Raw genomic sequence first — 19,160 nt, 5'->3', positions numbered from 1 at the left:
CCATCCCAGGCTGAAAGCTCCAGAACCCCATTTCCTACTCGAAGTCCTGCCAGGGAATCTGCCTGACCTTAGGGAGAGTCACTTTACATTCCTCTGTCTTAATCGAGTTTCTTCAAATAGGAGATGTTGAGGAGTCTTACCATAAGAAAAAGGAGATGTGACCCAGCTTCCATGTTTGATGAGTCTCAGGGCCTGGGTCATGAACTTGAATGCCATCGGTGGCCTTGACTTTATTACCATCATAACAGAGATAAAGGCTCTAGGAAAGTGATCCTGATAGTCCCAAGGGGAAGGTCTGGGAATCCAAGCGGCCAATGCTGAGGGAGGTCAGGATGGGGTCTTGCCAAAAGCTCAATTGCAGGGTTCTGGAATTTCCACCTAACTCCTGTTGACTCCAGTCATTCAACCAACACTTACTGACCACTGCCAGGCACAGCAGGAAAGACCAATAGATACCAGTAACACAGCTACCCAGGGTCCCGGTCATGGAGCCAGAAGCCATGGAAAGAAAGAGATGACGAACAAGATGATCCATAGACACCAGTCAAGTTAGAGTCCTTCACCAAGCTTCAAGTCTACTCCTAAAAACTCATTTCACACAATATTTTTAAAACTTTATAGAAATGTGTGGGAAAATAGGGAGAGACGCCCTAGTGCTGTGTTTACCTTTGAGCACCTTTATAAATCCATATCATGTGCCATTGCTCCTATTTATCAGCACTTACTGTGCATCAGAAACCATATGAAGCACCTCCCAAGCATTCTCATTTAACCCTTTCAACAACCCATGTTACTAATAAATTGAGCCCAGAGAGGTTTTGTGGCAAATGGGTCAGTATTTAAACTCAGGTAGTGCAACAGCAGAGCCCATGTGATCACAGAACACAGAGGTGTCTCTTTCTCAAAGGTGAACCCAGGCTGTGTAGCACCTAAGGATTACAGAATTTGGTAAACTCTTTTAGAGAATACAAAATTCTGAACAAAAAAAAATGCCCCCAGGTTACTCTGTATCATTTCAATAAAACTATTTTATGATTTCAAGACCCAAAATAATTTACCTTCTGTTCTAAGTGTCTCAGAAAGCAACTGGAGGACACACTTAAACAAGAAAGGAAACCAAGATGAAGGGAGACATAGGATATGGAAAACAGGGTAACCCAATGAGATACTCCTCATGCCCACTAGGATGTCTGAAATCAAAAAGGTAAGTTTTGGTGAAGATGTAGAAATCAGAAACTTCCTACATCGCTGATAGAACATAAAATGGTAGATATACATGAAAAATATTGTCAGTTCTTCTGAAGTTCTAACACAGAAATGCCATAGGAATATACCCAAGAGAACTGAAAATATATGTCCTCCAAAAAACTTGTACATAAATGTCCATAGCATCATTTTGGAGAATAGACAAAATGTGGAAACAACCCAAATATCCATCAGCTAATTAAACAAAATGTAAAATACTCATACATGGAATATTATTCACCCATAAAAAACAACCAAGTATTGATACAAGGCACAGTATGGATGAACCTTCAGAACAGCATGCCAAGTGAAAGAAGCCAATCATCAAAGCCCACATTAAATATAATTCCATTTATATGCAATGTAAAGTATAGAAATCTGTAGGGTACAAAGCAAATGAGTGGTTGCATGTGGCCCAGGTGGGCAGGGTAGAGGGGTGACTGACAGAGGGTACAGGGTTTCTTTTTGAGATGATGAAAGTGTTTTCATATCAACTGTAGTGTTCAGTGCATGCATTTGTGAACAAACTAAAAATCACTGAATCATGCACCTTAAATGAGTGATTTACATGGTTTGTGAACTATGTTTCAATAAAACAGATGGGAGGGGGACACGGGGGGCAGCAACAGGGACCACACAGAAGCTGGGAGAAGCAGGACATGAAGTGACAGACTCCCAAGCCCCCACAGAAACTTCATTCTCCCTCTGTTCCTCCCTGCCTCTGCAGAACCGACATCTGCAAAAAACACCTCAACAGAGACCATCTCGTGAGACACATGCCCCCTGCACACCATCCAACCCTCTACCAGGCCCCAGGAAGATGGTAAAGTACATCCCTGAGCCTCCAGACCAGACAAGCAGCTGGCTGACATCAACTGGCTGGGGTTGGAGCAGGAGTGAAGCCGGTTCCCTCCCAGCCCCAGCATCACCAGCAACCCTGAGCTGCGGGAACATGCTCAGGCGAGCTTCCCAGCTCTGGAAGCAACTTGGAGGAAAGATTTAATGACATCTACCCCAGAAAACTAAACACAACAAAAAAGACTGCCATTATCTCTAGGGAAACAAAAATGAGGCTCAGATAGGAAATCAAATCATAGGACATGGTATAGCTCAGTTGAAAATGCTTAAAAAGTATGTTATATATTAATTTCCCCCAAAATTATGGCACCAGTATGGAGACTGAAGAGAGAAGTGTAGATATAGGATGGGGAGGCGAGCAGGACCAAAAGGCTCGAAGTCCCTCATCTACTACAAAATCAAGGATGAAGTCTATAGGGGGAAGGCAAATACTAGTGATGCCTATACATGATTTAGGAGAAAAATCCACAAAATATCTAGAAATGTTGAAAAGCAACCATCTTTGAGAGGTTTAACTAGGAAAGGGAGAGTTCTGTACCCATCAGTATCAATTTATAATCCTAAATCTATAGAGTTATCCAAACTCTTTGAAACTGTATTCATTATATAGTGGGAATCCTACCAGAAGCTCTAACCAGTGATTTTATTAGCATTTAATTACAGAAATAATTACAAGGCATCCAGTAATGATCACACATGAGATCGTTAGAAAAAAAATTACCCAAATGTTTTCCATATGTATTTCTTGGCAATTTGCTTTCCCAACTTTATTGCTTATAATCGCTGTCCGGGAATGTTCTATCCATAAAGCACAGGATTACCAAAATTAACCCATTTTTTCAGAAGCTATCTGCACATGCCATCTACCACTGAGTACAAATAAGAACCCTGGATTTATCTGAAATTCGTGTAAGATTTAGCCACTGCTAACTTTCATTGCTTATCAGAGCATGAATCTCGTGAGGCCATCCAAATAAGAATAAATTAAAGAATTTGACAACTGCCTAAATGTCAAATTAAATTTCATAATATTAATACTCAATACTCATTGCAAGTTTCAAAGAGAGCAAATATCCTCTATTGCAAATCACAGGAGAAATTTCTCATCACAAGCAATGATTTTCTATCACTGTGCAGAGTCATAAATTTTCATAACACTATCAATCCTTTAAGGTGATGCAGTATTTAAGAAATTTCAGTCCTATGAGGGTAGAAAAATTCTCAAACTCACCTTTCAAGTGCCACCCCACCACTCCCACCCCAGCAGAAGACGTAATATTCTTTTGTGATAGCACCCAAATCGCCTGCTTTCACCTTAAATTCTCCTACTGGTAAGAGCTCACTGCCTTTTTTTTTTCTAGTTTGCAACAATTATTAAAAGATGTTGAAGCAAATACCAGTGTGTTTCATGACAGTAAATCCCAGCTGGAAATGGTACAGATGAAAGCAATAACTATCAGCAGTTAGTTCTTTTCCCCCTACTTGTGGGTGGAGAAAGAGAAATGAAAAAGTCAATCTCTGCATTCAGATTAGTTCTGCCGAGTTTATCCATCAAGAGTTGATGAAACTGAGTAAATTGATGATCCAATTAGATGAAACTCTCCTGGTTAACTTGAGTTAGTTACAGTTTAGAAATCCTAAGACAAATTCGTTACTTTCATCTAAAGCAATGAAATGATCATTTGGACATTAAATGGAAAAAATGATTTCAGAAGCCTGCCCTTATTCCTTCTAAAGAGATTCAGATCCTAATTACCCTCAACTAACAGTTCAAAATCAAACATACGACAGCAGCTTCAGAGATACAAATGAATGGTGGAGGAAATTCTCGAGAAGAAGGCTTTTCTGGCATCTATTTGCAACCACCGAATCCTCCTTTCTCATCAGAGTTGCTCCAGCTTTGCACTATATCAGTGTCAAGTGGGCTCCTTGAAATACAGGTGGCTGGCTGATGCGGTGGGGCTGGATAATTTGCATTTCTAACGAGTATCCAGGTAAGGCTGAAGTTGCTGATTTGGGGGGCGGGGGGCTTCAAGAAATACCATTTTAGATAGTTATTTTAGATAAATAATTTTAATTCTGCTCTAATCAACTTTTAAAGTAATTTGGTCATAGGTCAAGTTATCTTAGACAAACTTCCATTAGCATAGGAATCACTCAAAAAATAGAATTTGTCTTAAAATCCTTTTTCTCAAATGCAATTTTTTGTGAATTGTTTTAAGAAAAGGAGTCATCCTTTAGTTAGCTTATATTTCTGTAACTGTATGGATTCAGATATCAGACATCAAAAACTCATGTTATCTGGGGCTGGGAATATAGCTCAGTTGGTAGAGTGCTTGCCTTACATGCACAAGGCCCAGGTTCAATCCTCAGCACCACAAAATTGAAAAAAAAAAATCATGTTATCTAGTAACTAACATCTAATTATAAATGGCATATTTATTATAAGGAATACAATGAATCTGGATTATGTCTGAGTAGGAGTATAACTGCTGTACTTAGGCTGACTGAATGATCACCTCTTCTTTTTCATAATGAAAAAACTGTTATGATTATTCAAATATTGTACTTGTGGAATAATCACTGTAACTCTCAAAGCTTGCAAACTGTGACATTTACATCCTCAATTAGTATTCAAGTTGAATCTTTAAAGAAGTAAATTAACCATCTCCAACCACTATGTCTGTATTTTAGAAACTGCCTCTTGGCAAATTTTAGTGACTACTTACCATAATGTATGTTCAGTCTTTAATTGTATTTCAGATGTGAAAATAGTAGAAATATATGAAACACCCCATCAATTTGCAGGGCATTTTTCAATAATAACAGACTGTTTTACTAAATTGACAGTGTTTTGAATTACACCCATTTTCACTTGTAAATAATATAATTCCCAATTAAAATGAAGAGCAAAATACTCTGGTGCCATGATAGACTCTGAGCATTTTTATTATTTAAGAGTTGAGCCCATCCACACTAAACCTGTGCATCTCATTCTTATGACTTACCCTTTCTTGCCGTTTCAGGTATCATGAAAAGCCCCTACTTTTCCAGGCCATTCCATGACCCCAGTTCACATCAGTATAGTTTCACTAATATTTCAGGGTGTGGTCTCTTTACACAAACAAACTTAGGAAATTTTGATACCTGGAAATTATTTCCAATGAACGAAGAGAGCTATCAAGGTTTATGGTTCTCATTTTGCATCGAGTTTGTTTTTAGGAACCTAAAAGACTCAGATGTCAACTGTCCCCTAGAGAAACCATCACTAAATGTGAAAAGCTCCAGAGGGAACCCAGAGAAGGGATCTGCATATGCAGATGATTCTGGCAGAATGAATATACAAACTCAGTTTATGAGTTTTGTTAATAACTAGCCAGGGCAACGAGTTCTGTACGTGTATGTACATGAAGGACCCCATTAACCAGTGTGACACTTTCTTTCTGGGCTCTCCTTAGTCTTTCATTTAGTGCTGAACACACACACTTACTTGATTGCTCACTAACTTACATCATTTTAACGGTTATATCCCCCAAGCTTTAACCAGCATTTTGGCTTTCCCCTACCCAGTCACTGGGATTGAATACAGGGCCTCACAGATGCTACCAAGTGCTCTGCCACAGCTACAGCCCCAGCGCATTTGGGGTTTGTCTTCTTTTGTTTTGTTTTGTTTTGTTTTGTTTAATAAAGGCACCTTGGTATTGTTCTAACTGTTAAGACTCTAGGAGTTTCTACTTCTGGCCCAAACAGGGTTGCAGTGATTGTACTGACGTGAAGTAACAGTGTTCCAAGGGCAACAATCCTTAAGCAACAGGAAGCCCTACGACTGCCCCAACCCAGTGCTGGAGAGTCTCCAGGCCACAGCACACAGGTGAGGGCAGCCCAGGCACAGGCCTCGACTCCCTGAGCAGCCGAGTTCCCAGGGCAGAATGCTAGCGAAGAACTGCCCAGCAGGCAGCAGAGATCTCCAGAGGCAGAAAGAACCTCCTGGAAGGACTAGAGGCCACAGAATGGGAGCTCACACAGGACCAAGGGCAGTGCTTACCCACCAGCTGGCCTGTGAAACTTCCTCATTCAAAAGGCTCTGGACATAGGACTCCTAAGGGTGTTAGCAGTGACAAAGAATGAGACCTAGACTCAACACAGCTCTTCCTGACACATCTTAAAAGCAAGAACCAAAAGGATCGAATAATTTCTCCTTAACCATGTCCTGAAACAAACTTCAAAAATATTTACAGGAATATGAAAATATCCAGTACCCAACAAGTAAAATTCACAACACCTCATTGAATGGAAAATGGCCAGGCATACAAAGCAGGGGAAAACAGAACCCATAATGAAGATGAAACCCATCAGCTGAAGCCAATCCAGAGCTAAAAATCAAAAATAAATACTAGGTGTCAACAGAAACAACTGAGAGATGCACACTGCACCCTCACAGAGTGAGGAACCCATTCATTTGAGTAACTTGAAATTATGTTGGGGAAAACAACTAAAAATCACCAACAGATCAATTCCACTAACCTTACTGAACACATTATCCCCACACCATCAAAACCAAAAACCAACCTCACAGTTGAAATCCATGTGGCGAAACTTGGAAAACCTCCTCCAAAATGTTGATGCCCTGCACATGCTGGGATCATTCACAGTGCCAAGTGTTTCCCGAGACCTGCCACCATCCTCACGAGTGATGTGCTATGAACTCAGCCAACAAGGGCAGATGGTTCTTCCTTTAATAAGTGTCCTGGGCCGCCAAGTAAGCACAGCAGTCAGGAGTCACAGCATCTCAGAAATAAGCAGCCTTAAGATCACTCTCAGGTCCACGTGCTCTTCCCTCTTAAACTAAAGCACCAGTGGTGTCAGCCTGTGTCCCTTTGTGTTCTGCTTTTTCTCTAGGCCAGCAGTTCTCAAACTCAGAATCCCAGAGGGCTTGTGAGAATACACATGAATGGGTTTTGGCTTCAGCAGGTGGTTCCCAGGAACCTGTGTATCTAACAAGTTTCCAACTGATACTGCTGCTGGTGGTATGAGGACCACATATTGAGAACCACTAGACAGCTTTGTACAGCTCATTTGTTGGCCTGGATGACCTGTGGGAGGGACCCAACCATCTAAATATGTAGTAAAGCTAGACTCTTTTGAGAGTTATATTAAGTCATGAGCTGCCAGGAACTCACTGGAGAAACATACAGACCTTCCCAAACTAAAAATTAAGGGTACAATGGCTTACTGATAGACGTCATCTCTTCTCATAATGTTCTCTCACCCATCCCTATTCCTTCTCCCCATCAGGTGATGTAGGGTAAGCAGGATGCCAGTGTAGAGGGACTGAAATCAATACACGATTGAGATGTTATACTTGGATGAGGAATTTCTTCCTTGAATGTATATTTCTTGGTCCTCAATGGATACTTTTGAAAAGCTTGAGGTACCACACAGGAGCTAGAACCTCCCCACGATTTCATGAAGTAAAATCTGCCAACTTATTATTCTTTTTAAAATTAATCCAGGTCTTACCATAGGGCCAATAACTACCATATTTTATCAAATCTGAGTCTCATCAGATCATTTTGAGTAGCACCAAATAAGAAAAAATCTACATTCTTTTGCACATACCATCAATTAATTCTAAGAGTCATCTTGACTTTCAAAATGTTAAAATACAATCTTAGAATCAATAAACCACCATATTTAAAAAAATGTGCCCTGGTCTTAGGAACATTTGGTACCATCATTTCATATGTTGCCACGTTTTCTATAGCTGCTTAACTCACGCATTGTTTCAGTAGTTACATGGAACTACACAAAGTCAAAAGGAGAAAAAGTGAAAATCTATAGTTTTTTATGCAGAATGTTTTAAAACTTACTTCAAAATAATTTCTAATTAAAAGTTGTAAGACCAGTATGACTTACTCCATCACTTATTTTTTTCTGAACCACTTGAGAGTAAATTACAGACATCACACCCCCTCCCTGACCTCTTTAATATATCAGAAAGTATTTGCCAAGAATGAAGATTTTTTTTCCCCCCTCACATCACTGTAAAAGATTTATAAAACTCAGGAACTTAACACCATCACAGTATGATTATCTCCTAAGCAGCCCATGTTTATTTCTCCACCTGTGCCCACACTGTCTCGCCCAGCATTCAGCATGAGAAGCACTGTCTGGCCTAGTTAGTCTCCTTTAATCTGAGGTTCAACCTTTGTTTTTCATGATATAGACATTTTGGAAGATAACAGCATTATTATTTTACAAGATATCCCTCAATTTGGGTTTTTCTGATGCTTCCTCTAGATTAGATTCGGATTGCACATTTCTGACAAGAACACTGCGAGGTGACATTGTGTCCTTTGTGTATCATATACCAGGAGACACCACTGCCATCTTGTCCCATTTTCAGTAGTGTGACTCTGCTACCTTGGAAAGGCAGCACTGGCCAACTTTTTCTGCTCTAACCTTATTCTACCTTCATCATTTGTTGGCAGAGAGTTTGAAACTCTGTCAAAACCCCGTGTCACATCAAATTTCTACTCAACAGTTCCTAGAATCCACTGAGGATTCCAAATTATTGAACTGACTGAATTATCACTGAGATGAAAGTAAAATATTTTCATGGTCAGCATATCCTAATTTGTTCTAGTGACAAGGTTGTTTTTCATACTGTATCCAGAGTGTTATTTTATAGTCCAGTCTCATAGCCTTGAGGAAGTTGCTGAAAGAAATACAGAGATCAAGGGAGGAACATGACTCTTATTTAGTGAATTCAGGCCAGGGTTTGATAGTGGTATCCTAAGCCTCTACCTCATTTCCTCTCCAATGCAGAATAATAGTACATATTGGCCAGAAGAGTAGCAAAAGAAATGGAGCAGTAATCAATTTAGGTTTTACGGATCATTTTTAAAAGACATCATTTTGAAATAGTATAGGACAAGTTACATTTCTTAAGCTTTAATGCTTAGAAAGAAAACAGAGGAATCCCGGAAGGCTTATGAGAACACACATGAATGGGTTTTGGCTTCAGCAGGTGGTTCCCAGGAACCTGCATATTTAATTTGAAACATCAGAATAATGTAGCAAAGACAGCACTTAAATCTTCTTATCTGCAGGTTTTAGAAAATTCCTATGAAGCAACAGGGCAAAGATGGCAGCCTATGGTAAGGAAGAACAGATCAGGATGAATCTTATGATACTACCTTTTTATGGGTCAAAAGAGTTGTGAGTTGTGTATCAGCAAGTTCACACACCTGCTGACTTCCGACCACTTTTGGTGCTCAAGCAGATGATCCTTTGGGCCCAGGGAGGAGGTTACATAGCAAGGTGGGCCCTGCAGCATCATGAGGCACATGAATGAAATCAACCTCAACAACCCTCCAAATCATACGTGTACATATTTGCATGACTGGCTTTATACACATTTTTTTTAGACAGTTGGAAAGGGGACTTCTCTGCTTCCTCAACTTGGAGTAGTCACCTCTTTTTCACTGTTGTGCAGCTATTTCCTCATTTCTCCCTGTGACAGCAGAACCCTGAGGGCAGGCCATTTGGGTATAAAGAGGGAGGGTGACCTGAAGGCTGGAGACATGCAGTGGAGGACATGAGACATGTCACCTAAACCAATGGGACAGCACTTGGCTAGCATGCTCCAGAACGTGAATTTGAACCCTTACACTGCAAAAATAAAAATTAAAAAAAAAACTGGCTACTGTAGAAAAATCATTGTTTGAGTACTGGCTGAAACCAAATGCTTAGGTTTTACTCTGCACGTCTTCAGAGATAGTTGTAGACATTGGCTGAAATACTAACATTTCACATCTATAAAGTTATTATTTTAACTCTGACCCTTGCCTTCCCAATATGTGTATTATGGTATTAACTAATTGATCATTGGGAATTTCAGGTCCTTGGGAAAAGAAAAAAAAAACTATGTAATAACAAAAAAACTGTATACTGTGTGCTCACTGCCGCGTTGAGACTACCAACCTCCTGCTTATAAAACTGGATCTCTAAATACACATAACATGCTGCAGTTAGGAGATTCAAACACCGTAAAATAAATGATTGATTTTTCTTAATTTAAATCGTGCTGTTGGGACTAATTTTGCCAATTTGAAGGTTATTCCTAAATAACCAAATCCTCATTTACACTGCTAACTAGCTCTTTAGTACATTTGCAAATAGAACATATTACATTCCTATCATCTAACAACTTTCCCATTAGCTACAGTAAATACTCTGCACTCTGGTCACCCATCTTCCCCATAGAGTTATGGGTTATAAGTTTAATCGTTTCATTTGCATATCCAGCTGAGGTAAATTAGAAAAAGTCGCCACACTCATTACACTTTATTGCATTACACACACAGATGTCGGTTATTCTAGACCCGCTTAACCTCGACCTAAAGAAAGAGATTAGAGTCATACAGCGAGAAAACACACAGTTTGTTCACTTGGCTTCTCACATCTGAACTACATTGAATTTCCTTGAAAATAACACAATTTCATTTTTTTTTAATTGACAGAGTAACCCTGAAAATAATCGCAATCATCAGATCTTGCTTTCTTTTCTCATGAACTGTGTTAGAAGATCTTTAGATTTTGTTTACCTGGAAAACAGACACCAACATATTGTATCTCTAAACAGTAAGTTCACAAAGTTGATGGGGAGGGTCCCCTAGTCTGGGGAATTCCTCTCACACCATAGACAAAAAGACAAAGGATCAGGTGACCAAAGGCTATCTGAAGTTCATGGCTTTCCCTCACCAGGTGGAATTACCTCTCTCCACCACTGGTCTTTTAAACTGTGGGTGCCAGTCAGTCCTCAGACCCTTGAATCGCCCCAGATGGCTGCCCACTCACACACCTGGGCGAGCATGTGCTACAAGAGCAGAGAGCATTAATTCACGATTACATGGCAAATCTGGGAATTTGGGACCATTATCCAATTGCCATACCTAACAGAAAAGTCATTTGCATATGTAATTTCTAAAAAGTTACCCCATAGTAAAAAAAAAAAAAAAGGCAAAAATTAAACTTGAATTGTCTTGAAACCAAATACCCAAAACAGCATATATACACATATATACACATGTCTATGTATGTATGTATGCAATCTCACACCATCATATATATATGATGGTGTAAGATTGTGAGAGACGCTTTCACAAAGTCTCTGAAATGAACCAAAGAAGAAATGAACCATTTTCAGAGCAAGTAGAAAAAGCTTGGAAAACACACGGTTTCATACTCAAAATATGTATCAACGTTTAGGAAGCTGCACAGGCCCACACCGTCCTTAAACACATGGATGGGGGACCACAGGAGGAAAATCAGAAGGAGGAGATGATACATGGCTAGAAAATATTTTTATGGAAAAATTAACTTAGGTAACAAATGAAAAGTTGATGCCCCAGAAAGAGACCTATTTGAGCTCTGATCAAGAGCAGAGCTCAGCAGATTATCTGAAGTTGGATTTTATCTTTACAGCTGAAGCAGCTTCACTGTGATGCTCTCCACTATGGTTTGACCTCACTTGCACCTCCTCTTCCAAAACCCCTGGGGTGGGGTTCTAGCAGTATGTTTCCAAAACATTCTCAAAGTTGAGATATTTTTATCAATAATTAGTGAAGACACCATCTCTTTCCACTGACCTCCCTGCCACAAGCCCCCTCTTGTGTCTGGAAGCATTAAAGTGACTCACAAGCATTTCTCCGGTAAAGGAGAAGCCGAGAATACCTGTCCAGGAGACAGTGATGGGTTTACCGTCCCTTCCAAGTGCAATTAAAATATTGCTTGCCTTCCTGAAGGAATGGCTGGGAATACGCCCCTCTCCCCGCTGTGCCCATTCATCCAGGTACGTGTTATGAAGGAGCAGAGTCAGAACTTCCATTGTGATCTGACAAGGTTTGAAAGACATGGAGCCAGAAGCTAGTCTGTAAAAACATCTTCCACTCATTGGATGTATAAAATTGCCAGTGGAGGATTCAACACTCATCAACGTATTTTGTCAAAATAGAAGCGGTCTCCTGTCAGCAATGGTACAGTATGTATAATCTGAAACACACCATACGAGCTTTTTTTTTTAATAGGAATGTTTAAACACACCATTTTAACTACAATTTAGAATGATGTCTTGCAAAGTTTTAATAAAATATAGAAGAGATTCTAGAATCTCAATTTTGATGTATACAGACAATCTTCTTTAAATTGACTAATGAACTGAAAGCTCACGTCAAAAAATAATGGAATATGTAACAAAAGGGATAAAAATGAGAGCCAAAAAAATCAATAGAAATGACTCACACATCAGAAAAATAAAATTGTATCCAAGAGGTTTAAGCCATACCAAAAGCAACAATTGACAAAAGGAAGAGACCAATGTTGACTAGCAATAATAAACATACTCATGGATTGTGTGATCTTTAAGTTAATGAGGAGGAGGAACTCAAAGGAATGTGGTGGGAAAGATTAAGTTTCTTCATGATCAAACAGGAAGTTGTGACATCACTGAAGACCACAGAAGACTTACCACGTACAGGGACAAGATCAACAATGAGCATAGTCGATTCAGAGACCAAAGATGGTTCACAACCTGGGAAAACTTGAAATGCCACAGTCTATGTAAGAAAGAAACTGGATAGCAACTTTCCCAAATTTGAATCTTAACCCATCTTAAAAAATAAATGGCATTTTTAAAAAACCACTAAAATAAACTTCCCCTAAGCATCAATAATAAAATGCAAACATCAATCAATCATACTAGAAAAAAACTGATTTCTCTTTTTGTCCTCTCAATTGATAGCAATGTGAAAAAATCATTGTCAAGACTTTTTGGCAACCAAAAACCATACAGAAAAAAACATCACAGGAGAGAAATATCAGGTAGTTTTAATCAATAAAAAATGATACCTTATTCTTCTGGATCATGTAGTTTTTGTTGCGTCTGCCCACATTTTAAATTTTGTGGTTGACATAATTGTACATATTTGAGGTATAATATGTTGTCTTGATTCATGTACACATTGGTTAATGATCAAACCAGGATAATTAACATATTTATCATCTGAAACTTTTACCATTTCTTAATGGTAAGTAGAAGTCCTCTCTTGCAGCTATTTCACTCTACCATGCCATAGAACACCAGAACTTATTCTTCCCATCTAGCTATAACTTGGTACCTATTTTCCAACCCCTCCTCATCTCCTTTACTCTTCACACTCTCGAATAACCAGTACACCACCCTCAACTTCTATGAGATCCAAGATCTAAGAATTTGTGATGTTTGTCTTTCTGCACCTGGTTTATTTCACTTTCCATAATATCCTCCAAGTTTATCAGTGTTGTCATAAATAACAGAATCTTGTCTTTTTTATTGGCTGTATAGTATTCTATCGTGTATATATTTCACATTTTCTAGATTCCTTTTTCCACTGATGACATTTAATCATATTCCATGTCCTAACTATTGGGAATAGTACTACAGTGAGCTTTATAATTTTGTTTTGTCAATTTAAAATTTTATTTCTATGCTTAATTTTGTATTCATCCTTTTGTGTTTTCTTAAAGATAACTCTAAAAACTGAATAAGCTTTAGGCCCCCAAAATTGTGGCTCTTCCATGCTGCCTCAAAGCCCCACTTTCTTTTGCATGTAGACATAGGAGATTACAATAAACTGAAGAATGAAGTGAGGTTTGCATGATGCTGTTAAGAATTCTGATGGGGCAAAAACAAATTAAATGAAAATTTCCTCTTGAAAATACAAATTGGTCCCCAGCACAATGCACACCTGTGCACACCTGTAATCTCAGCTATTCAAGAGGCAGAGATAGAAGGATCACAAGTTCAAGACCAGTCTAGGCAACTTGGTGAGATCCTGTCTCAAAATAAGAAATATTTGGTAGAACAACTCAAGGTTGAGTCTCCAATAATGCAAAAAAGGGAAGAAAATGAAAAGTGGCCTTGTGCATCAGTGGACATTTCCCTTCCCCAAAGAAATGCCAGCCATGCTTTTCCTGCAAATGATGAGCCAACAGCAGTTTCTCCGCTGTTACAGGGCTGAGTCACAACTAAATATCACAGGGTGCCATGTCTGAAGGACTATGCACAAGCCATCTTGTTCAATTTACATCCCCCTTAAATGCACATCATTTCTTTCTCAAGTACTACTACTGGGCTGGGGCTGAGCAGTTTAGTGTTTGCCTAGTGCACCCAAGGCCCTAGGTTTCATCTCCAGCATAGAAAAAAAAATTATAATATATATATTATATATATACATACACACACTCACACATATAAAATAAATATATAAGTATATGTAAATAAGTTAGAATAGAATCTATTTTAGATGAAATAAAGGTTGTTACCTCAATTCTTAGTTTCAGATTTTTCTAAAATTATATATATAGTTTTTTTAACCAGTCTAGCCTTCAGTCTCCAAAACCATTAGTCTCTCCAAAACCATTACTAAGGCTTTACAGGCCTTAGTACCTCCTTGGTCCTCACTCACATGTGATACACTAGTCTTCTCCTCCTTTCCATGTTCTGGAGCTTACTCTCTGGTTTCCTGCATAAGACTTACAAGGTACCAACATGTATGAGTGGCAAATTTATTCGAAACTTTTCTGTAAACATGAAATCTCTGGGGACATCAAAGAAACAGTATAAACTTTACAGCAGTTGGTCACTATCTGGACCGCCTTGAAGCCCTTTATTCCCCAGCAAGGAGACAGTCTTTATCCTCAGAGGAGCCAAAGATTCTCAAATGTGAAACAATTTGTGAGGACCTCACTGATCAAGTTCTCAAGGAATTTTGGTTGGCTTTTCCAGCAACCAATGTCAAAATCACTACTGCAAAGGACTCAAAGAGGTAATCTTCCATACCGGACTGCCAAAGAGGGCTGCACTTAAAATGATGACAATAGTCAATCGCTGCAGTTCTTAAAATGTTTATTGGACAGATGTTTCTCCCACAGACAATGCTGCCTTGGTTTCAGAGCCCTGCTGCTGAAGGAAGACCTATCGTGCTGACAAAGTGACCCATCTCCCTCAACTGCAGGAACACCGTACAGACGTCCACTTCGGAACTGACAACTGGCTCCAAAAATTAAAATGATGCGTACGACTCCCAAAAGGCAGAGTTCACCCCTGTGGAACTTTTCATCAAATTAGACATCAGAAATCGTAACAGTTTATATGGAAAAGGAACTCATCCATTAGTATTACGATTAATTATCTATCCAGTGGAACTTTAATCTACATAGATTTTTTTTTTTGGGGGGGGGGGATGGCTAAAAGGAAACGTCCTCATAGATTTCTTTTGTTTTGCTGGATTTATGGTGAATTTTATAAGATTTTTTTTTTTTTTTTGCTTAAAGGAACAGTATGATTGATATATATATCTCATATAGGTTAGAGAGTGAATTAATAGCTCCAGTCTTCATCTCCCCAATCATCTCCAATTCCTACATGGCCACTTTCTGTTTCTCTTCTCTGGTGCTCAGGTTCTGTTGCTGAGCCCTCAATTATCATTCTCAACTCCCTTAGTCTACAAATTTGTAATCCCACATACACAGCTGGAGCTCAAGGTAACAAATACCCAAAGAATTAGTGCTGGCATTACTGAACTCACATTAAAATTAAATATTAAGCTGCACTCCGAAAAGACCTAGTGATTCTTCTCTAAAGCCCATTGAATAAATCAGTGAAACTGGTAACTTTTAACATCATTGAACAGATAGGACTGAGGGGTTAAGTGGTTTGCTCAGGGTCATCCATGTAAAGTTAATGTACCCAAGAAGGAGAGAATTTTCTAGATCTTAGATTCCTAACAAATTCTAATAAGAGGGCAGCAGCAACATCTTTTAACAAGGAAGTGAATGTAAATTCAAAGGATGTTTGGAGAAGAGAAATGTTCATCACGAAACAAAATTGTTTCACAGTTTTTAATGATAATAACCAAATTAATGTTCATCTCAAGATTTTACAACAGTAAATTTTTTGCCTTCAGAATTCTTAACATAATTGCATCTGTCACATCTTGCTAATGGCAGTCTGTTACTCAGTGGTTTTCCACATACAACAGATTGTGTAGACAGACAGGTAGATGGGGAGCCAGGTAGGCAGACAGATGGACAGATACACAGACAGGAAAAGGAAAGAAAGAAAAACAGACAAGTTCAACAACTGGAGGCTACAGACTCAAGCAAGTGACATTTCAGATGGAGTGGGAAGGGCACTCAGGAGACACAGCTCCCTCTCTTCAGGGGAAGGTCAGTCTTTTTTTATATTAAATCTTTCAACTGATTGGACAAGACCCATCCACAGTATAGAGGGTAATTTGCTTTACCGTGTCTACTGACTTCAATGTCATATCATCTTAATATTTGTACAGAAACATCTAGAGCAATGGTTGGCCAAATATCCAGGTGTGATGGCTTAGCCAAATTGACACATAAAATTGAACATCACATATTCCATATCTATTTATCCATTCTCTCAACAATTTTGGGGGGGGGGTGCTAGGATCAAAACCAAGGTCTCAAGCATGCGAGGCAAGTGCTCTACCATTGAGCTACATCTCAGCTTCAACAAGCTTTTACTGTTGGTACAATATGTAAAACACTGTGCCAAATATAGCTGACACAAAAACATTAGCTGTTGTGCTTAATTTTTTTATTTATGACACATGATAGGTGCTAGATTGATTTAGCATACTTTCTGACCAACAACTTTTACACATTTCTTGAAACTGTTACTGTCTTCAGATAATCTTCTATAAGATTAATTAGCTAATGTGCTGAAGGAGCATACTAATACTGCTTTTAAGATATGAGTAAGAAAAATATTTCATCAAGTGTATTTTAAATCATGCACAGCAATGCTCTAATTTGAACATAGGTCCATGTAATAGAAATATTTTATCTTCTTGCTATTACTTTGCAAACCAAAGTCTAATTGTTAAGGTAATTTATCTGTAATCCTTTTGAAAATAATGCCTTGAAGCAATTAATTTTTTAATGACCAACAGAGCTTTGGAAAGCACAAAATGATATAGAAGAAAGGGCAAGAAATATATTATTTTTTTAAAAAAAGAAGTGACTTAAATGGCCACCTAAACCGTAGGGTGTTCTCTTTATCACTCTTTTCTTCTCAGGTTAGGAGTTTATTACACAGTATCCTGGGGTGAGCCAGCTCCAATTACATCCACGGGACAGAGTAATGAAATGCAAATTAAAAATTAAACATTCTGACAACATTAGTGTCCTAAAAGTATTTTTAATTACAAAAGAATGGTTTTCTCCATTGCAATATTTGATACACAGAGATGGAGGAATTTTTGTTTGCTGTGTTTTCTCGTATTACAAACTCCACACCCAGAATTTTAACACATCTATTTTGAAACCATCCAAGTGGTTATTGTGCTTTAACCACTATTTTTTAAATATGGATTTCTTTGGGAAATCATCACCTGCTCTTTTCCAAACTAAAGCAACATATCTAGAGGCCAGACCTTGGTTGTCATGAACACTTAACTACCAAAGGGCAAAAGCAATACTTTGAACCAGTGTTTGCCAGTGACATAATTTCAGAAGCCCTCACTTTTGAAACACTTTGTCCTAAAAACATAGTTCTCTTTGCCTCAGTGAAATCCATGAAATCCTGTAGATCCCTGGATGTACCACTCACTCAGTGGCCTTGGACCCAGACTTCATCTCTCTGTGTCTTGATTTCCCTCAACTGTAAAAAGAGGAAATTATGAAATTGTTACAAAGAACCAATAAGTTAAAGTTTGTGAAGGATCCCAACTGGGTCTCTCAGTAAGCACTCTGAGTGTAGCTACTGCAAGTTTCATTGCAGAGATTAAAAACCAAAATGCATTACCTACCATGATAACTCGCACCCTTGGGGATGATTTAGAATTTACTTTCCCATCCTTTCACTTCACCAATGCCCTACCCTGCCTCACAGTCTAATTCTGGGGGAATCCAGATTACAATAAAGCAATTATTATGGCATCTTGGGAAACTGCACAGTGGAGGAGAGGGCTTCAGATCATAACCAGAACTCAGTGGTAAGAGCCCACCACAGTGAGACAGTCTAGTTGGCTCTTAATCTTCATGACCTGAAAATAAGTGAGGAAGAGGGATGAACTAGCCCATGAATTGGAACAACTGGCTGTTCATTGGGGGAAATGTGATTAGGTCTTTTACTTGATCTTCTGCACCTCTTCAAATGCCAAAATGCAATCTTGTTATGGAAAATGTCTCTTAGGGTCAGAAACCCTATTCCTGTAATCCAGGGATAGCTCCCCCATTGATAATGGAAATGAAGGGATACAACAAACAGAAATTGTGAAAAGTAGGACCTAGGAGATTTGGACAGTGGCTGACATGGAAGGGCTAAAAGGACTCCTTCAGTTGAACTTGGCTGGCACATTAAATAATCTGTGCAACTTCATCTCTGATCATCTCATTCCCATGTTCCATAACCTGCCGTAGCTCCCCACTGTCTATCAAAAGGAGCATAAAAACTCCTAAGCTGAATTTTCAAGTTCTTCAAGACCTACCCTGCAGGCTGGTTCTGAATGCTCCCCTGTATCTCCTTCCGCAGGATCATGCTGAGTTTTGCATTGTTCTGTGCTGCTGCTCTGCTCCCACACACCCCCATCCTGTCTTTCATTGCTTACGTGGCTCAGCCTGAGCCATGTCCCACACACAGAGACTTCCCTGTGCCATCCCAGGACATTCCAGAATCAGTTTCCCCATACCAGTTGGGTGCTGGTGAAGTTACTAACCAGCCCTGAGTGGAGAGAGCGCAAAGCTATAGTGTTGGTCGATTTCTATAGTAAAAATACTTGCCCTGTGGTTACTTTGAACTAAGTAGGCAAAATTCCTAAAGACATCACAGTGGCTGCAGTGGGCCAGTACAAGCGGTGACAGGCCACCTTGCCTAGTCCTCCTCTCCACATCCCAGCCCAGACACCACCAACAGATAGGATCCGAGTTCCCTGGAACCTTCTCTCCCATTGGTACACAATATTCTCTTATATTTTTTA

This window comes from Marmota monax, unplaced genomic scaffold (genome assembly GCF_021218885.2).
Source record: "Marmota monax isolate L192 unplaced genomic scaffold, Marmota_monax_Labrador192_F-V1.1 WCK01_AAM20220418_F8-fsc00024, whole genome shotgun sequence".
NCBI classification, from domain to species: domain Eukaryota; kingdom Metazoa; phylum Chordata; class Mammalia; order Rodentia; family Sciuridae; genus Marmota; species Marmota monax.
Note: the sequence above shows the minus strand (reverse complement) of the source record.